The sequence below is a fragment of the Anomaloglossus baeobatrachus genome, chromosome 12 (assembly GCF_048569485.1).
Source record: "Anomaloglossus baeobatrachus isolate aAnoBae1 chromosome 12, aAnoBae1.hap1, whole genome shotgun sequence".
Taxonomy (NCBI): domain Eukaryota; kingdom Metazoa; phylum Chordata; class Amphibia; order Anura; family Aromobatidae; genus Anomaloglossus; species Anomaloglossus baeobatrachus.
Genome location: NC_134364.1, coordinates 89,724,628 through 89,747,087, shown reverse-complemented (window position 1 = coordinate 89,747,087; position 22,460 = coordinate 89,724,628). Strand labels below are relative to the sequence as shown.

Below are 22,460 nucleotides of genomic sequence, written 5' to 3'. Positions count from 1 at the left end.
GAGCGGGTCTTGAGCACTCTACAGGAGGTGAGGGCGGGTCTTTATACAGGAAGTGAGAGCATGTCTCCTACTTTCTTGTGTGTGAGTTTGCATATAGGCAGTATTTCAGTTCAGGTCAAGAACCTTTGAACAAAGGCAGGAGAAATGCATGCTGGTAACGAAAAGGAAGATTCAATAGTGCTGGCAGACTATGGCAGACTATTGATGAAAAACCCCATGCACTTAAAGAGAGTGGATGAGGTAACATATCTTGGACATATTAAATTGGCATATGTATTGTATGTGTATTTTCACATAAACAATATACATCTCATGAAATAAGGACATTAGAATTAGGCTCAGAATAGGAATCAAAACCCATTGTCCTTTTTTTATGCAGATATTTGGGGGGGGGGGGGGTAGACTCAGATACTGAGGCAGAAAAAAATATATCGGATCATTTAAGGGCAAAACATGACTGTCTTGCGCCTTGCCAGCAACTTTTACTGATGATTGGGAAAAGTCTGAAGTTTACTTTTGTTTTGCTATCAACTTTCTGAATAACAGTCCGGTCTGTCATTATGGTTTGTTAATTACACCCTGCATATTTTACTTTCCTCCGGTTCTGAGCAATGGATTCTAATGCATTCTCCAGACCTGAGGTAACCGGAGAGGAAAGCTATGTTGGGTTCCCTGGAAGTTGACACGTTGGGACTTGTAATAAAGTACGATTCATGCGGTGACTCACACAGGACGGGCTCTGCACTTTATAGGCCTAAAGAAGGTGGAAGGCGCGTGGGATTCACATGTGGAGATCATAACCAGAAGATGGAATAATATACCAGAAAGGAAATGTAACAGGAGATAAGAAATCACCCAAGTGTCACATGGACATCAGAAAAGTAACTCTGCTCCTATAGCCAGACCAGCTTGCTTTTCAGCCCGAATTTGCCAGGATTAAATTTGAAAGATTTTGACGGTCATTTTACATTTGAGAGTCTTGGCATCTATATATCTGAGACATCAGAGAAGGCTAGAATAGTGAACTATATCGCAGTTTGGGCAAATTCAGGACATGTGGCAGGTTCCCTCTTGTAAAATTTATTTAGTAAAAAACATTTGCGATTCTAATGAATAATCTCTGCAAGCTTCAAACCGACTAGCCCATGCCCAAATAGACGCCCTCCTCCAGTGATGACTAGGTAGATCTCCATGCTCTTGTAGGCATCTGGGTGTCATATTGAACACCATGCCCAAATAGACACCTTCTACTAGTGATGACTAAGTAGATTCACATTCTCTTGTAGGCATCAGGGTATCACGTTGTAGACCATGCCGAAGTAGACAGCTTCTACTAGTGATGACTAGGTAGATCTACATGCTGTTGTAGGCATCAGGGTATCATGTTGTATACCATGCCCAAATAGATGCCCTCCACCACTGATGACTAGGTAGATCTATATGCTCTTGTAGGCGTTAGGGTATCACATTGTAGACCATGCCCAAACAGACGCTCTCCACCAGTGATGACTATGTACATCTCCATGCCTTTATGGGCATCAGGTTATCAAGTTCCAGATGTTGCCCAAATAGATGCCCTGCACCAGTGATGACTAGGTACATCTCTATGCCTTTATAGGCATCAAGTTATCAATTTCTAGACCTTGCCCAAATAGACGCCTTCTACTAGTGATGACTAGGTTGATCTCCATGATCTTGTAGGCATCAGATTATTACCATCCAGACCATGGCCAACAAGACACCCTCCACCAGAGATGACTACGTAGATTTCCATGCATTTGTAGGCATCATGGTGTCACTTTCTAGACCTTGCCCAAATAGATGCCCTCTAATAGTGATGATTAGGTAGATCCCCATGTTCTTGTGGGCATCCTGGTAGTCACCGTCTACAACACGAAAATGCAGATGGTACATTTTTAGGTAGATAGATTATTTTCAAATTTTTTACCTGTGCAGGAGGGTAAAAGTAGGGGTGCTTTCAGGACAAAAGTGCGTGGTAAGAGCGATATTGTATCCATATTTCATCCTATAATCTTTAAATTGTCCATTGTCATCCTATGTTATGTCATCCTTAGGTAAGTTAACATATTGTGTGTCTTCTCCTCCCTCCACCCCGGGGAAGTAAGTTTCCCAGGATTGGGAGAGAATTTGAAGCTTCTAGCCACCTCCCTCCTCCTCTTTCCTCGCCTTGCACTTTCCGTCATCGTCCACTGTGAGTGCTCTGTGAGATTCTGAACAAACACAGCAGAGAGCAGAAGCATTTCCTTATTCTCACACAGGAACCACACCTCGCTGGGGAGCTCAACTTCACAGCAACTTTACACCAGCTGCCGAGAAGACCAGAAAAGCCAACCGGGGTCTTAGGGCTCCTTCAGGGTCACGGACACCAGGTAAGAGGTTCTGTGGGTCCCTACGCTAGCTGAACGTCTTTACAATTCCATGTCCACCACTGGGTCTTTAATCGTAAAACAATCTTCATTTAAAATTTACATAACTGCAAACTTTACAAAATTCCGTAAAAGATTACTGCAAATTTTAACTTTTTCCGGGGACAAGCAAAAAGTAGAATTATGTGATTTCAGGAGTTGTTCCAGGACTGTGTGGAAATTTCCTTTGAGATGAAGAGATTCGTAGATTACGGAATAATGTAGGTGGCTCCTGGGGAAAGAAATTACAAAGGTTAACCCTTTAACTACTGAGGAGGTTTCATTCTGCTTGTTTTGGGTGTGGGACTTCCTTGTGGTCCTTAATCGTGGATGTTCAGCTGGTTTACATAGCTTTACAGTGGATCTATGTTACTACCAAGGCTTTGCAGTCTATACATTTTGATAGTATTGACATCCTTGTGGGTCGTAATCATGGCGGACTAGTTCATGGCACTGTCTACTTCAACGGTGGACCATCAGAACCAACTTTCTAGCCTTAGACATCAAGGTGAAGCCCCGATCACACCAGTCTTTTGCTCAATCCTTTGAACACATTCTTGGTTCTAGCTAAGTGAAAGTGAAAATCAATAAGTTTGACTATTTTTATTGTTCAGCTCGGGAAATGATTATTGACTTGCCGCTAATTTTTTCAGCCGTAGTGATTACCACAAGTTAACACGTGATGAATTTAAGATAGTCTTGCAGTCCAACTTAACCATTATTCGAACCCTCACAAAACGGTCACCAAGAATTCTACTGGTTTGGGCCTGTGGTCCTCCAGATCCTTTGAGAGCTTGTGTCTCCCGCTAACATGACAGAGTATGAAGCAACCACCTTGGTATTTCCAAATGTTATTTATTTGAATCTGGCCTGTGGGAAAGGCCCAGACCTTCACTATCCTTCATCTTCCGGGAGCAGTTCCCATACTTCAGGACAATCATGTTCATGGGCATATCCGGATAGGTATTGATGTAGATGGTGTCGTAAACACAGAACAGGAAGAAGGGCCTTTATTTCCATTCTTACTTCTAAAAAAATTGAAAATGGTAGGGTCATGTTTTTTCTAAAAAAAAAGTTAGGCCTTAAAGCTTTGCAGCATGATGATGCTTGTAAAGTCTACCATCCTGGCTTGTAGTAATCTCTATGGGGGAGGGAAACTGACAACTAATTCTGGGAGGTTATTGGTCTTTTTTTTCTTTCTGTTACATCCTCCCATTCCTCAACTTTTAATATTAGGTGAGTTATATAACCTTACTGCAGGCTCTTGTAATCCCGTCATGATAGAGGGTTCTAGGTGTGTCCATCATCCATGACTCAGGATGAAAGGGAAAGGGACACCGTGCAGCATGAGCAAGGTATAGCATGTTTTATCAGGCAGGATGGTGAAATGACGCTACGTTGAAGGTCAAGTTAAAAGCCATGAGGATTGCGGTCTAAAGTGGAAAATTAAAGGGGTGCTCCGGTAATAAGTAAACAGGCCAAACAATGGCTGCAAACATGAGAATATGTGATTTCCTAAATTACCGTGTGTCATATTTGCTTATCCCTACTCTCCATTGTATGTATGTAAAAAAGGTTTCCCCACCTCAAGATTGCAACTAAGTGGCTCAATTTTTAACATATTAGGAATTTAGAGATGTCAGCTCACCCATATCTGCTATGTCCTGGGGCACCCATTTAATATCATTTCATACAATCATGTATTCAAACAAAAAACATAAGCTCTGTTTGCCTATGAGCCATGAGGTTCAGATAGGGGTGGGGTTTGGCGGTGGACAGTGCAACTACATTTTAACCTCTGTGACATATACCAGGATATATGAGTGGTACAATACTAACTATACTTAATCTATTGAGTACTGTAGCTTATACATAGGAGCAGTATTATAGTAGTTATATTCTTGTACTTAGGGGCAGTATTATAGTAGTTATATTCTTGTACATAGGAGGCAGTATTATAGTAGTTATATTCTTGTACATAGGGGCAGTATTATAGTAGTTATATTCTTGTACATAGGGGCAGTATTATAGTAGTTATATTCTTCTACATAGGGGCAGTATTATAGTAGTTATATTCTTGTACATAGGGGCAGTATTATAGTAGTTATATTCTTGTACATAGGGGCAGTATTATAGTAGTTATATTCTTGTACATAGGAGCAGTATTATAGTAGTTATATTCTTGTACATAGGGGGTAGTATTAAAGTAGTTATATTCTTGTACATAGGGTGCAGTATTATAGTAGTTATATTCTTGTACATAGTTGACAGTATTATAGTAGTTATATTCTTGTACATAGGGGCAGTATTATAGTAGTTATATTCTTGTACATAGTTGACAGTATTATAGTAGTTATATTCTTGTACATAGGGGGCAGTATTATAGTAGTTATAATCTTGTACATAGGAGCAGTATTATAGTAGTTATATTCTTGTACATAGGGGGTAGTATTAAAGTAGTTATATTCTTATACATAGGGTGCAGTATTATAGTAGTTATATTCTTGTACATAGGGGGTAGTATTATAGTAGTTATAGTCTTGTACATAGGGGGTATTATTAAAGTAGTTATATTCGTGTACATAGGGGGTAGTATTATAGTAGTTATATTTTTGTACATAGGGGCAGTTTTATAGCAGTTATATTTTTGTGTATAGCGGCGATTCAATTCTATACAGATTAAAAAAGTGCTTAGTGTCCTTTATACGATTAGTGACTGGTGTATAATCAGAGTATTTAGTGAATCCTGTTTCCAGCAGTGTTCCCTGATGCTCTCTCCTCCCACACCACGCAGACTCCTCCATGCTCCCCCTGCCTCAGCTGTGTCTGCACAAAAGTCCCATAGAGCCGCAGACAGACAGGGAACTATCTCTGACGTGATCCCACTGTCAACTAGCAGAAGTGGGTTCTGTGCAATGTGTATCTAGCAATGTGCAAACTGCAGCTGGAGAACCACAAGTCCCAGGACAACTGTGCATGTGCGATACTGTCTGATGAGCTGCATATCCAATCTTCTGTGTGATACTGTCGGCTGAGCTGTGTATCCAATCCTATCCTGTGTGATACTGTCTGCTCAGCTGTGTATCTAATCCTATCCTGTGTGATACTGTCTGCTGAGCTGTGTATCTAATCCTATCCTGTGTGATACTGTTTGCTGAGCTGTGTATCTAATCCTATCCTGTGTGATACTGTCTGCTGAGTTGTGTATCTAATCCTATCTTGTGTGATACTGTCTGCTGAGCTGTGTATCTAATCCTATCCTGTGTGATACTGTCTGCTGAGCTGTGTATCTAATCCTATCCTGTGTGATACTGTCTGCTGAGCTGTGTATCTAATCCTATCCTGTGTGATACTGTCTGCTGAGCTGTGTATCTAATCCTATCCTGTGTGATACTGTCTGCTGAGCTGTGTATGTAATCCTATCTCCATTGTGATACTGCCTCAGTCCAGGCCTATGACCTCTCGCTGTGTGCAGTGCATGCTGGGTATATCGGATTCCACTTCCTGCCCAGCTTGTACTCATACTCGGCCTTTTCTTCCTCACGTCTTCTTCAGACCTGCGTCCTCCATTGTGACCTCGCGGAACATTATAACTGGTTTTAAAAACATAAAAATAAGCCCTTTATGTTTCCTCACATCGCTCCAGTTGTTTTGTTCAAAGAACAGGAAGCGATTTGCAGCGTCTCGTTTGTTGTACTCAGCCCCTCGGCCCCCACCTCTGCTCCTGTATAACACACCCTGGGTGTTGTAACATCAACGTCAATGCTTATGCATTAGATATCCCACATGGAGAAATCCTCCGATTGTGGGGAAATAACTGATACAGCAATGGAGTTTCTGGAAGAAAGTCACATTTTTAATGGGGAACTATAGTCACATCACACGTCAAAATCTTAAGGTTTTTTTGGGGTGGTCACTGTCTGTATGACATATAAATTTATTCGCCAACCCTCTTGGAACTTGTGAGTGGCTCCCAGAAGGAGAGACTTGACCCATCTTTGATTGTTCGGCGCTCTTTTGCTTCTGCCTGTTAGAATTTTGGCAAATAGTTACCAACATTCTATAAGCCACACCCCCGAACTGTCTGTACAAAATCGAAACGTTCCTGAAAGCCCACTTTTGGGCTAAATTTACTCTTCGGTTCCCATGGCCATGTTGATATTGTTGGCAAACATGCTCAAGCAATCTTAGGGACCCAGGAAACATGTCTCCATATCTCAGCTTCCTAAACTGTGACATAATAATGACTGGTATATTGGTGCGGTTGGGTGGAATCAGTGTAAAATACACCGTAAACTGCAGCAGTGAATTTTATAGGGATTACCAGTCCTCTCATGACTATACTTTATGGACATTTTGGACCCTTCTCAGATTTAAAGGCCTCCTACTATGTATTTCATCCTACAAGCTTAGTAATAATCTAGGGGAGGGGGCACCAGTGTATCTACTAAGCAGCCTCTTAGATTGTCAAGTATGTCCCTCCCCCCTTGTGAGCGTTGTAACCAATCTGATAAGTGGGGAAGAGTCACATGACACATTTAAAATCAACCCTGCCTCTAAGATACAGTAGGAGGGCTTAATCTATAGAGGGGCGGAGCCTATATCTTAAATTGCCTTAATTGGTGCTTTGGGGGCACTATTTAACTGATTTATGTGATCAGTTTTGATAAGAACATAAAGGGATGTCATAACCTGAAAAAGTCTTGTCCTAATGTCCAGTTCCCTTTAACTGATGTCTGTGGCAGTTACCGCATGGATCTGGATCCACATTAGGTGTAAGGATCTTCTGAAAATGTCACTTTTGTGTTTAGAAGGTTGGCATGCCGCCAGTGGTTATGGACATAGCCTTCCAGATGCATGTCCCAGTTACGTGTAGTCATCTCTTGTATGATCTGAATATCAGCGGTAAATCACCGTCTATGACCACAGAATACAGGGGTTCTCTCCACAGCTGCAGTGAGTTTTGCATTGTCCAAGTGTTCATGGGGAAGGGTAACACTGTGGTAATGCTCGGCCCTGTGACTGCTGGCCTATGATCAAAGGATGTCTTGGAAAACCCGTGTGAGAGCCATTACACTGACCATTGGTGCAAAATAGCAGTCAAAAAACAGAGCCATACTGTTCCCAAGTAATACTGACATAAAATGTCCAAGTAATAGCAGTATACAGTGTGGAAGTAGTAGTGCCATACTGTTCCTAAGTAACAGTGCCAGAAAATGTCCTAGTAATAGTGTCATTCAGAGTCCAAGTAATGGTGACAATGTAATATTGCCATATGGTGACCAAATAATAGTGCCATATGGTATCCAAGTATTAATTACATATGGAGTCCACGTAATAGTGCCATATATTGTCCATTATAGTGACATATAGTTTCCAAGTAAAATGCCAGTGTGCAAGTAATAGTGCCGTAGTGTGCCCAGGTAATATTCCCATAAAGTATCCCATTAATAGTGGCGTACGGTGTCCAAGTAATAGTGACAAAGTAATATTGCCATATGGTGACCAAATAATAGTGTTATACGGTATCCAAGTATTAGTGCCATACGGACTCCAAGTAATAGTGCCATATATTGTCTGTTATAATAATGTATGGTGTGAAAGTAATAGTGCCAGTCTCCTAATAATAGTGCTGTACTCTGCACAAGTAATAGGGCCATAAATTAATACTTGCATACGGTTTTCAAGTAATTACACCACATGGTGTCCAAGTAATTGCCATATGTTGTCCAAGTAGAAGTGTCACACAGTATCCAAGTAACTGAGTCATACAGAGCCCAAGTATTAACGCCACACAGAACCCAAGTTATAGTTCCATAAACAGTGCTATACCGTATCCAAGTAATAGTGCCGAACTCTGCCCAAGTAAAGGCCCCGTTACACGCAGCGATATCGCTTGCGAGCGTACCCGCCCCCGTCGGTTGTGCATCACGGGCAAATCGCTGCCCGTGGCGCACAACATCGTTAGGACCCGTCACACGGGACTTACCTGCCTAGTGACGTTGCTGTGGCCGGCGAACTGCCTCCTTTCTAAGGGTGCAGTTTGTCCGGCGTCACAGCGACATCACTAAGCGGCCGCTCAATAGAAGTGGAGGGGCGGAGATGAGCGGCCGGAACATCCCGCCCACCTCCTTCCTTCCTCATTGCGGGCGGCCGCAGGTAAGGAGAGGTTCCTCGTTCCTGCGGTGTCACACATAGCGATGTGTGCTGCCGCAGGAACGACGAACAACCTGCATCCTGCAACAGCAACGATAATCGGGAAAGGAACGACGTGTCAATGATCAACGATTAGGTGAGTAATTTTGATCGTTAACGGTCGTTCGTGCGTTTCACACGCAACGACATCGCTAACGAGGCCGGATGTGCGTCACGAGTTCCGTGACCCCAACGACATCTCATTAGCGATGTCGTTGCTTGTAAAGCGGCCTTTAGAGTATCGTATATTGTCCAAATAGGAACAACATACAGGGTACAAATAATAGTGCCACAGTTCAAGTACTAAAGCCATACAGCGGCCAAGTATTTGTTCATACAATCTCCAAGTAATAGGGCCATACTGTGTTCAAATAATTATGCCATACAGTGAGTATCCAAATAATAATGCCATGGAGTTCCTAAGTAATAGTGCCATATAATGCTGGATTATTAGCACTATGAAGTGCAAAATAGTACTGCACAGTGCCTGAGTTATAGTAACGTGAAATTTGTCATATAATAGACAACATACAGTGCCCAAATCATAGCGCTATATAATGGCAAATTAATAGTGTCATAAAGTGTCCAAGTCAAACAATAACCACCCCCACCCCCACCCCCACCCCCACGCCCAAAAAAAAAGCTAAAATAAGAATCAGCAGGACTGAGACAGAGCTCATAGTGCAGAGTGCCAGGATGGGCCTCATTCCCCCATTGTATGTCAGGCCCTCGGGGTATTGCATAATGCATCCATATTGAGCACATGGTTGCAGCATTCCCACACTGTGGGCACGGGCTCCTGCCTGACTCTGCTCTTACAGACAAGCTGTGTTTTGTGCCCACCATGTAGGTGTATGGTCGGAGGTCTGGACTCGTTCTGATGCTTCAGTCACACAGAGACGCCGGATATAGCTGTGCGCTGAGACGTCGTGTCTGTGGGGGAAAATGCTTATTTACTGCGGGCAGAGGCGGGTGACTCAGCTCTGTAATTATTACATCACACACACACTGCTCTGCTTCCAAATCTGTACACGAGGTCAGTTTTATATTTGCAATACTCGCCATTAGGAATGGATATGCTAACACCTATAATAGATGACTTGACTAGTGGGTGCCAAAACATTTGCAGCCCCCTTAAACCCAATGCATTAAGGCTGTGGAAAACTGTTACAACCCAATGAAGGGGTTTAGGAGTGATATGTTTGTGAACCCTCCGGATATTCGGGAGCCGGGCACCATCATATGTGATATGTTCTTCGATCCAATTCTAAAATGATGACCATCTGATTTTAATATTTAACACCGGAGCTTACCCGGCACCCACAAAGGACCTTTGCTTTGTGCTTTTAAAGGAGAATTTACCATTATGTCAACATTTAAAGGTAAATTGTCATAGAGGAGGAGTCTAAGGAAGTCTCCGCCCACATTTTCTATCACTTTCAATCTTAAAGTTGTATAAATCAGATTGTTTGGGTATTTCCTCCAGGAAAATCAGATTTGCCCATCAGATGTGTAAACTATTTAGTTTCTCATCCTCTCATTTCTCTAATATCAGCCTGACGACACAAGTGGAGGGGAGACGTGTGTTCTCGAGCCACGTTCTGTCCATACATGCGGCGCGCCTGCTGCAGGGCAAGGGATACGGCGAGGGGAGCAGGCCCGGACAGGAACAGCCATCTCCTATTTGGAATGACTAACACGTTGCAGCACATGATGTGACAGCAAGGCTTTTCACGGCCTTCGGGCGTGGGCTTACCTTATGCTCAGGAGGCAGGTTCAGGCCAGCGCTGTGCTGAGGTTCGGAAAACTCAAGAACATCCATCGACTGCTAAACACCTAGGGCCTGAGAAGAAAACCATAACAATCATGTTTGTAGTGACGTTTTTGAAGATTTTTTTTATTTTGGCCACACACACACAGATGTAGCAACAACGCTCTTGGATAGTGAACCATCTGTTGGTTCTAAATCACTATATATGGAACCAAATCTCAGTTGAAGAAGGTCCTTATGTGTCAGAGAGTCCACTTATTCCCAAGTGTTTAATGTGTTTTCATCAGGATAAATGTACACATAGTGGTAGGTCATATACTAAAGGGGTTTTAAAGTGTTTCTCCTGTCACCAGGTCAAAAGTATCTAGTTTTTGCTTCAGTTTTATTCCTGCTGCTCCCCTGAGTATTACATCTTTTGTTTTTTAAACTTCCGACATACGGTTCCAGAGATATGAGCCTTTTAATTTGCTGTTTATTAGCCTTTAAAAGGGGGTGTGGCTCAGTCTGAAGACACTCCCCCAGAGAATTCTGTGAGACACGCCCTTTGGTAAAGATCATAAAAACAATTATCATTAAATTTAAAGGGTCATATCTCTGGAACAATATGGCATATTCTAAAAAAGAAAAAAACTGAATACTCAGGGGAGGAGCGGGAATAAAATTAGAACAAAATCTGGACACTTTTGACTCAGTGAAAGAGCCCCTTTAAGAGACCACTTGGTCAAACCTAAAAAGATAGGTAGTGTGGAAATCTTGAAGGGAAATTGAGGTCAACTGGTTCCTCTTGCCCATGAAACGTGTCCCATAGCTAACACTAGATATTAAACTCCTACAGATGTGTAGTTGGCAGGATATGTAAACAATAGAGCGTCCCTTTAAGCGAGGGATTTAGTTTCTTGCCTTTGCAGGACCTTCTGGCTCAGAAGATTGGGGAATGTGACAGGGCCCTTTTTGGAAAGGTTTTGTTCTAAAATGCATCCCTATGCGTACATTTCTTGTTCCCTATGGATGATCGAAAGCACCCACTAGGTCTTAAACGGATTTTCCAAGACTATACAAAATTAGGCCACGGCAGGTGATGTGATAAGAAAGGAAAATAACCTATATTTACAAGTTATATTTTCTCCTATTCCATCTCCACTGTTCAGAGATAGTCTTTTCTGCAGCCTCAAATCCACTATGATAGAAAAAATAAATAAAATAAAAGCCATAGTGTAGGGTACTGGTCTTCATCACCCTGTATGTGCCTCCAGGACACAGATTTGTGGCTGACGTGTATCAACAGAAAAGCATATTATGAGTGACACCAAAGATACACGACTAAAAAAATAAAATCTAAATATAAAATTGTAATAAAAGACAAAACGGAAAAAAAAAAAAAGACAAAAGAATAATGCAGACGTGTGGGCTTGAGTCAGAAGGCCTGCACCTGTGTGACATACAGGAAGTGGTTGTATGGGGCAATACACCCGTCATCTATACACCCATCATCTCACCGAAGCAAAACCCTTAAAAACAACCAAGAAACAATGAGAATCAGACAATCACATATTACTTATTAGGATGGCACAGCTAGTAGTCACCCACGTATAAAATGAGTTCATATACTAGCTATATTCTTAAATCTAGGAGCCGCTGTTATAGCAGTTATAGACTTTGACTAACATAGGAGCAGTATTACAGTAGAAAAAAGTTAGAATCTGGCGCTTGTTCCAATTGAAATGCCTTTATTCGTCATCTCATATAGCAACCATGAAAAAGGGCCAGCCAAAACATACTAAAATCTTAAAATACGCAGACGGGTTTCGGTAAGAATACCTTAGTCAGGGAAGCAATGACTAAGGTACTCTTACCAAAACGCATCTGCGTATTTTAAGATGTTTGTGTGTTTTGGCTGTGACTTTTTCATAATTACTTTGCGAATAAATGAATAAAGGTATTTCAAGTGGAATAAGTCCTGAGCAGTGATATTAGTAGTTGCATATTTGTATATAGGGGGTAACATTATAGTCATTATATTCTTGAATATAGGGGTCAGTATTATAGTAGTTAAATTTCTTGTACATAGGGAGCAGTAATATAGTAGTTATATTCTTGTACATAGGGGCAGTATTATAGTAGTTATATTCTTGTACATAGGGAGCAGTAATATAGTAGTTATATTCTTGTACATAGGGGCGGTATTATAGTAGTTATATTCTTGTATATAGGGGCAGTATTATAGTAGTTATATTCTTGTACATAGGGGCAGTATTATAGTAGTTATAGTCTTGTACATAGGGAGCAGTAATATAGTAGTTATATTCTTGTACATAGGAGCAGTATTATAGTAGTTATATTCTTGTACATAGGAGCAGTATTATAGTAGTTATATTCTTGTACATAGGAGCAGTATTATAGTAGTTATATTCTTGTACATAGGGGCAGTATTATATCAATTATATTCTTGTACATAGGGTCAGTATTATAGTAGTTATATTCTTGTACATAGGGGCAGTATTATAGTAGTTATATTCTTGTACATAGGGGCAGTATTATAGTAGTTATATTCTTGTACATAGGGGCAGTATTATAGTAGTTATATTCTTGAATATAGGGGCAGTATTATACTAGTTATATTCTTGTACATTGGGGCGGTATTATAGTAGTTATATTCTTGAATATAGGGGACAGTATTATAGTAGTTATATTCTTGTACATAGGAGCAGTATTATAGTAGTTATATTCTTGTACATTGGGGCAGTAATATAGTAGTTATATTCTTGTACATAGGAGCAGTATTATAGTAGTTATAGTCTTGTACATAGGGGCAGTATTATATCAATTATATTCTTGTACATAGGGTCGGTATTATAGCAGTTGTATTCTTGTACATAGGGAGCAGTATTATAGTAGTTATATTCTTGTACATAGGGGGCAGTATTATAGTAGTTATATTCTTGTACATAGGGGGCAGTATTATAGTAGTTATATTCTTGTACATAGAGGGCAGTATTATAGTAGTTATATTCTTGTACATAGGGGCAGTATTATATCAATTATATTCTTGTACATAGGGTCAGTATTATAGTAGTTATATTCTTGTACATAGGGGCAGTATTATAGTAGTTATATTCTTGAATATAGGGGCAGTATTATACTAGTTTTATTCTTGTACATAGAGGGCAGTATTATAGCAGTTATATTCTGTACATAGAGGGCAGTATTATAGCAGTTGTATTCTTGTAAATAGGAGCAGTATCAGGGTGCGTGCCCAGGATCAGTGTTTGCAGCATTTTGGATGCAGCATGCTTCAGCTGCGTCCAAAACGCTGAGGCTGCTTTCACACTTGCGTTGTTTTGCATCAGTTGCAATCCGCCGTCTTGAGGAATCACGGTAACCAATGCAGAAATCCGTGTATTCCTCATAGACTTCTATTAAGGGCGGATTGCAACTGATGATATTGCGTTGCATCCGCCCCGCAGCGCATCAGTCGTTTAGTGACTGACCGTCTGGTGGTAGGAACGCGGAATATAACGTTTTTTTGTTGCTGTGAAAAAACGAACTCAGCAGGATTCCGTCGGAATCCGTCAAGAGGCATAATGAATGTCTATGGTGCTAGATTCCATCATTGTGCGTCATGTGACAGATTCCAGAGCAGGATTTCGGCACGTTCTACTGAGCATGCCCAGCATAACCATGTCCTCTCTCTCGTTTAGTGGACGGGATTTCTAAAAATCCCGTGCCCACTGTGCTTGTTTTTTCAGCAGCAAACACTGACCTGTGGTGCATCTTTCCAGACCGCAGCATGTCAATTGTTTGCTGCGGATTTGTATGCATCCTCTGTAGGGAGAGCACAAGCGAGAGACCGCAGCGCACTGAACCCTGATCGTGGGCACAAGTAGCTAGCACAAGTAGCTACAGTCTCCTGCGTTTTCCTGCGGTGGAGACTCGCGGCCCCTCCGGTCAGGACCTGCTGCGTCCAGGATGCAGTGAGTCTTGATCATGGGCACATACCCTAATAAGAGTAGTTATATTCTTATAAATAGGGGCAGTATTATAGTAGTTATATTCTTGTACATTGGGGCATTATTATAGTAGTTATATTCTTGTACATAGGGGAGCAGTATTATAGTAGTTATATTCTTGTACATAGGGGACAGTATTATAGTAGTTATATTCTTGTATATAAGGGCAGTATTATAGTAGTTATATTCTTGTATATAAGGGCAGTATTATAGTAGTTATATTCTTGTATATAAGGGCAGTATTATAGTAGTTATATTCTTGTATATAGGGGCAGTTTTATAGTAATTATATTCTTGTATATAGGGGGGCAGTATTATAGTAGTAGTATTTTTGTCCATACGGGTAGTAGTATAGTAGTTATATTCTTGTACATAGGGGCAGTAGTATAGTAGTTATATTCTTGTACATAGGGGACAGTATTATAGTAGTTACTGTATATTCTTGTACATAGAGGGCAGTTTTATAGTAATATATTCTTGTACATAGGAGCAGTATTATAGTAGTAGTATTTTTGTATATGGGGCAGTATTATAGTAGTTATGTTTTGAATGTTCTACTTTCTATCTTGAGTGACAGCTTAGATCACGGGGGGAGGGGGGATTTGTTTCTCTTACCATTTCTGGTGCACATCTCATGACACATCTGACATCTTCAGAGAAGTTCTCCCCACACCTCGCCTACGTTGTGACATTCTCAAGTTAAAGCTTTGTGAACTCGTTCCAGCCAGACTGTTTAATAGCTGTTTCCCTGCTGACATATCCTTTTTGAATATTGCAGTCACACATCATCAGTGCTGAAGAGATATTGGAAATCAATGCAGAACGCTAAATAATGTTATTGCATACTCGTATAAGAATCTGTATTTTACTGGCCGCTGTCACTTTATGTACCGTATTAATGTTTGCAATAGTATTACGGCTTACCTACACTGAACACGTAGCAAGCATAAAACAATATAATGGCCTACCTTTGGTGATCGCCCCTATAAACACTAGGGAGAAGGTCACAAAGGCTTTTTTATAGTCCCTCTATACCGAGATTTGAGGGTCTCTGGTACAATATAATATTTGATCGACAGGGCTGGACGCCTAAAGGCAAAACCTAAGTTTCAAATTCCATCAATTTTGTGCCATTTCATGTACTTTCCACTTTCTTCTAGCCATGTAATTCGCCATATGTTAATCGAACAGAAGTAGATGTAGTATTTTTGGTCACCCCATGGAAGACTACCTTGTGTGGTACTTGGACAGTAGTTTCGAAAGATCTCATGTAGTTGTGTTTTCTCATAAAATGGTATTTGGGTTGTTCAAGTTTCTCCACCTTTTCCCAGACATTATCTTGGGTCAAATACGGCAAGATGTTTATTTGACGCTGATGGTCATTAATGCTACTTTCTGTTCTCGAATTTGGGTTCTGACCTTCCTGCTTTCTATGAGAAAAAACTCCTATGACTGAAATAAGGTTTTCAAATGTATCAAGACGAGATGTATGCAGAGGCTTAAGCTCTTCTGATTATAAGTGACTGATGTCTATTTTTTTTTAGCTTTAGGCATGTTTGAAGTGTCCATCTCTATTGCCAACACAGTGAAAAATGAAATATGATATGGTTGGGTAAGCAGGCACAAACCAGAGATGTTAGTTCACCACTTTTGAACAGCGGATTTGAGTTTGCAGATAGGCACTTTGATGCAACAGAGCCGAGTCTGCAGACAGCACTTTGGAACTTTTAAGTCAGGTTTGCAGAAAAGCAACTGGATTCAGCAGAGCCAAGTGTGCAGACAGAACCTTGGAACAACAGTCAGGTTTGCAAATAGGCACCTCGACTCAGCAGATCCGTATGTGTGGATAGCAACTCAGAATATCATAGTTTAGAATGAGAACAGGCACCTTGATGCAGTAGAGTTGATTGTGCAGACAGCACCAAAGAACAGCAGGCACCTTAATACAGCAAAGTGAAGGATGCGGAGAAGTACCTTGAAACAGAAGACCTGTGTAGACAGAGAGGCAACTTAGTGACACAGAATCGAGTCTGCAAACAGCAATTGCGAGTTAGTTAGGAAGCACCCTTAGTGGCAGAAGTTTGGGCTGACTTCCTGAATACTCATGCCTTGTGCAATCACCTGAGCCAGCCTTAAAAGGCTTGATAGTGTGATATTAAAAGTTTGCGCTGACATGCAACACTACCGAGATAGGAGCCAGGACAGCTGCGTAACAGAGACAAAATGGATATTTCAATGATGCACTGTAGACGAGATTTCGATAATGGAATTTTCTGACCTGAAATGAAGACGTCCTTTGCTCTTGTGTCTTCACGCTCCATTGAAAGAGGGAAAACACTGACCTGACACCAACACTTGATATATATTACCGTATAAAGGGATAATTCTGACAGGACCTGAACATGACCTGCAATGGCGTCAATACCGGCAACGGATATTGAATATTTTTAGCAGATCCTCCATTAAGACTTATGTTCTCAGTCTTGTTTATGAAGGGATGTCCTTTCTGGCTGAGGGCTTTCCACAATGGTTCTTTATCATGAAATCTCGTCTTAAGGCATACCATCGAAAATCAGCACTTTCTGGCCATTTACATTCCAGAAGTTCCCCTTCACCCATCCGCACATGAGATTTGTCAAAATTTCTCTCTCTCTACGCTTTTCTTTTCCAAGGATTTTGCTAAATCACTTCCCTTTTCCAATGATCCAACTGTTTTCGGATTTAGGGAAGCACAGATGCAGAAGCCGAACGCTCAGTGGAATTTCCTAAAGCCTGAAAACTCTTGCCAAAGGTTCTCAAAATAGGAAATTTTGATTTTACATATGGAGGGCTGTGACTGATTACAGTTTGCCCTTTGTTCAGGGTATGGTTAAACCTCTCAGCACTAATCCAAAATCTGGGAGGAAAGGTGGCCACGTACCAAAAATTATTTAGGGTCATGTCCCTTTTTCACCATTCTCTCTTTCTATCCCATCGAGGACAGAAAAGTGGCAGATCCTTGGAATATTTATTACGTCCTTGCTCGAATGCTTAAAAAAAGTTCCAAAATAATTATGGTGTCTCGAGTCATTTTTGGTGCTTCTGTCTTAATAAGTAGACCCTAAAAATATACAAAGAAGAGCTGAAAAGTTGCAAAAAGTTCATGAGGCACAGAGAACTCTATATGGGAAATTATACGTGGCAGCGTGTGAAGTCCATACATTGGCCAATAGATTAGAGTAAAATGATTTGCAGGATACCGGACCAGAGACCATCTGATAGTGGTCCCGTGATTACCGTGAACCATCTCCAACCAGTCACCATTCCCTGCTTCTATTTTTAGTTAGCCCGTGATGTTTTGCCTGTGTCAAGCCAAAATGGTGACAATTTGTTGGACCTACTGATCAAAATCAGAGCTGGGATTGTCAGCAGGAAGGAGAAGGTTCACAAGGCTCTGGTCTGGTGGCTATTAACTACGGTACTGACCAGGCTGCTATACCAAGGTACCGCAAATCTTCTTACTTAGCTTTATCAGCCATTAATGCCAAATAGGCCAACGTATTAGAATCTCGGGGAGAAAACCCTTCACAAACGCCAGATAAAGTTTGTGATTTGTAATGGCCAATTTTAGGGAAAAATCATCAGTAGTGCACAATGGAAACCATCGGTCTCGTGGTCAAAAATAATTTACCGTATGTATTTTATAAGAGAACCTGGAACATCTATTGCAGTCTAGATTTGAAGGTCTGCCCCAAGATCAGCACCTGGAGGCTCCACAAACTCAGAGATTTTAAAGTCAAGGACACCTGCTTAATGCCTATACTGATCCACTCTTATCCGCATGCCATAAGTAATGACCTATATTGAATGCAGGGATGTCACTACCCAGGACTGTACTATTATGAGCCCAGTGATGTCACAACCCGGGACTGTCCTATAAGTACAGTGATGTCACCACACAGGACTATTCTATACAGTGCCTTGCGAAAGTATTTGGCCCCCTTAAATTTTTCAACCTTTTCAACATTTCAGGCTTCAAACATGAAGATAAAAATGTTAATGTTATGGTGAAGAATCAACAACAAGTGGGACACAATTGTGAAGGTGAACGAAATGAAATGTATTGCTTATTTTAAACTTTTTAAAAAAAAAAAAAAAAATAACTGAAAATTGGGGCGTGCAATATTATTCGGCCCCTTTAAGTTAATACTTTGTAGCACCACCTTTTGCTGCAATTACAGCAGCAAGTCTCTTGGGCTATGTGTATCAGTTTTGCACATCAAGAGACTGAAATTCTCGCCCATTCTTCCTTTGCAAACAGCTGGAGCTGAGTGAGGTTGGATGGAGAGCGTTTGTGAACAATAGTTTTCAACTCTTTCCGCAGATTCTCGATTGGTTTCAGGTCTGGACTGTGACTTGGCCATTCTAACACCTGGATACATTTATTTGTAAATCATTCTATTGTAGATTTTGCTTTATGTTTGGGATCATTGTCTTATTGAAAGACAAATCTCCGTTCCAGTTTCAGGTCTTTTGCAGACTCCAACAGGTTTTCGTCAAGAATGGCCCTGTATTTGGCTCCATCCATCTTCCCTTCTTCCCTTCAATTTTAACTGTCCCTGCTGAAGAAAAGCAGGCCTAAACCATGATGCTGCTACCACCATGTTTGACAGTGGGGATGGTGTGTTCAGGGTGATGAGCTATGTTGCTTTTTCGCCAAACATATCGTTTGGCATTGTGCCCAAATAGTTTGATTTTTGTTTCATTTGACCAGACCACCTTCTTCCACATGTTTGGTGTCTCCCAGGTGGCTTGTGGCAAACTTTAAACAACACTTTTTATGGATATCCTTGAGAAATAGCTTTCTCCTTGCCACTCTTCCATAAAGACCAGATTTGTGCAGTGCACAGATTGTACAGTGCAGATCGTTGTCCTATGGACAGACTCTCCCACCTCAGCTGTAGATCTCTGCAGTTCATCCAGAGTGATCATGGGCCTCTTGGCTGCATCTCTGATCAGACTTCTCCTTGTTTGAGATGAAAGTTTGGATGGACGGCCGGGTCTTGGTAGATTTGCAGTGGTGTGATACTCCTTCCATTTCAATATGATCGCTTGCACACTGCTCCTTGGAATGTTTAAAGTTGTGGAAATCTTTTTGTAACCAAATCCGGCTTTACATTTCTCCACAACAGTATCATGGACCTGCCTGTTGTGTTCCTTGGTCTTCATGATGCTATCTGCGCTATATACAGAACAGTGAGACTATCACAGAGCAGGTGCATTTATACGGAGACTTGATTACACACAGGTGGATTATATTTATCATCATCAGTCATTTAGGACAACATTGGATCATCCAGAGATCCTCAATGAACTTCTGGAGTGAGTTTGCTGCACTGAAAGTAAAGGGGATGAATAATATTGCACGCCCCAATTTTCAGTTATTAATTTTTTAAAAAGTTTAAAATAAGCAAAAATATCATTCAACTTCATAATTGTGTCCCATTTGTTGTTAATTCTTCGCCATAACATTCCAATTTTTATCTCTATGTTTGAAGCCTGAAATGTGGGAAAAGTTTGAAAAATTCAAGGGGGACGAATACTTTCGCAAGGCACTGTAAGTATAGCTTTATTTGATAAGGGACGTGAGGTCTTTTGATAGAGGACTCTTATAGATTCTCAAAAGTACGGTATATTGTGGCCAGATAATGCCACCATTTCCTGCTTCCCTCCATGTGACTTGGAAGAGGTTCCTTTTTGGCCTTGCAGTGAAACGAGCCTATTGTCACTATTGGTTGGGGGAATGGTGGCTGCTGTTCAACAACCATGAATGCACAAAAGACACAATTGTGTACAGCAGTCAGTTCCCGCTCTGCTCCTAAGGAAGCCGGCGAGATGCGCTCCTACCCGAAAACCAGGTCATGTTTGTGGTCAAAGCAACATTCATTCACTGCCCTCAATGAGAAGTTTTATGAAAACTAATTACAAATCCAAGACCTGTCAGGATGACTTAGGGCAGAATTCCTCACACAACTTGAACACTAGAGATAATTCCAATGTCCCATTCCCAGTGTGTCAAATTTACAGGGGTCCAGGAGCTGAGATACGGAGACTTGGGAGCTGTTTGGTGGCGTATGCAGATTTCCCAGCTGTTTTAGCTGTTTTCTGCCATGGTCAGGACTAGTTAATCACTAATGAATAACACAATTAGTTTGATTATATTTTTATTCTTCTGCAGAAGGTTCCACAGGGTTTGTCACCAGATTTCCCAGACCCCTGAATATACAGTCTGAATGCTAAAAAAAAATATACTCAGTTGCCACCTACATCATAATAGTGTGAAGAAAGCGTCGACTCATAAAACCTTCAAAATGATCAGATCCAAAAGGTCAATGTTAATAAAGTGCAATAAACATAAGCTTAATCTGTTAACATAATATATCTATTGACAATAATACATTCACCAATGTGCAAAAAACCCAATTGCTATAATACTGTCCCCATGTACAAGAATATAACTACTATAATACTGACCCCTATGTACAAGAATATAACTACTATAATACTGCCCCAATGTACAAGAATATAACTACTATAATACTGCCCCTATGTACAAGAATATAGCTACTATAATACTGCTCCCTATGTACAAGAATATAACTGCTATAATACTGCCCCCTATGTACAAGAATATAACTACTGTGAGACTGTGACCGGGGTTATCTATGACGGCCGGTATGTCTCGCCCCGGTTGTGCTCACTCCATGATAGAAAGTAAATCCACTCTAGGGTTAATGCTGTTTCCCTACAGGCTGAAGGAAGGGTTAAATGGAAACAGGAACGAGGGGCAGGTGTGCCGGGTGTGAGGGAGTGATCACAACTCCCTGAGTCTCTGCTGGAGAGACATGTATATTGCTGTGGATTTTTGTTTGGACATTAAACACCGTGTGCTGTGAAACTTAATGCCTGGATCCCGTGTCTTCTGCTGCGCAGCCGACCGCGCTACCTCACATATGGTGGAGAATGCGGGCATGCCAGCCCGGTGAGGTGTACTTCCTTTTCTGGTGATCCGGTAGCACATGTCCTGGATTCAAGCAGCTATACTACGGCCCAAACCCAGCGACGCCATGGAGGACATACTAAGGCATTTGGCGCAGGCTAATGCACAGCAGCAGCAGGCTAATGCACAACAACAAGAGGCTAATGCACAGCAACAACAGGTGAATACCCACCTGCTCCGGACGTTGGAGCAACAGCAGCAACAGCACCAGCAATCCTTGAAATTGCAGGAAAAAAGGCACCAAGAACAGATGGTTCTCCTGGCCAAGTCAATCCGTGCCGGACCGGCAGCAACAACCCCGGGACCGGGTGACGACGGCAGCGTCCGGAAAGCGGTGAGACAAGCGTTGCAAAAGATGACCCCGGGGGATGATGTTGAAGCGTTCCTGGCAGTGTTTGAGCGGGTGGCCGAGCGGGAAAAGCTGCCGACCCCCCAGTGGGCTGAGGTATTGTCGCCCTATCTGACGGGGGAACCCCAAAAAGCGTACCTGGACCTCGGTACCGAGGACGCCATTGACTATGTGACCCTGAAAGCCGAAATACTGGCTCGGTTGGGGGTGAATACCTATGTACGGGCTCAGCGGGTAAATCGGTGGTTCTATGAGGAAGCCAAACCCGTACGCTCCCAGGCCTATGACTTATTACATCTTGTAAAAAAGTGGTTGCAGCCTGACACTCTGAGCCCGGCGCAAATGGTGGAAAGGGTAGTAGTGGATCGTTTTGTGCGCACTTTACCCGTCACCGTTCAACGGTGGGTAGGACAGGGTGACCCGAGTACCCTGGACCAATTAGTGTCCCTGGTAGAGCGGCATGTGGCTACGCAGGACTTGATACGGGACACTGAGACTTTGCGTACCGCCCGTCGGTCCGGCCCCTCCAAGCCTAGGGCCAAGGACCCACCGCCGACACCGGTACAGGAGTCCGCTACCATCCTGGCTGAGGCCGCGCCCGCCGTTCCTGAGGTCCGGAAGGCCATGTACCCTAAACGACAACTTGTCAAGGGGGTTTCCTTCCCTATTAGAT

General features: G+C 41.8%; 1 protein-coding gene across 1 annotated transcript in view; it reads left to right on the top strand.

The window, feature by feature from the left end:
• The first annotated feature begins 2,223 nt into the window (after positions 1 to 2,223).
• CDC42SE1 (CDC42 small effector 1) overlaps positions 2,224 to 22,460 on the top strand; it is a 43,263-nt gene continuing 23,026 nt past the window's right edge. Inside the window, exon 1 of the mRNA XM_075330814.1 lies at positions 2,224 to 2,390. The gene's annotated coding sequence lies outside the window, so the exon portion shown is untranslated. The remainder of the gene's footprint in view (positions 2,391 to 22,460) is intronic.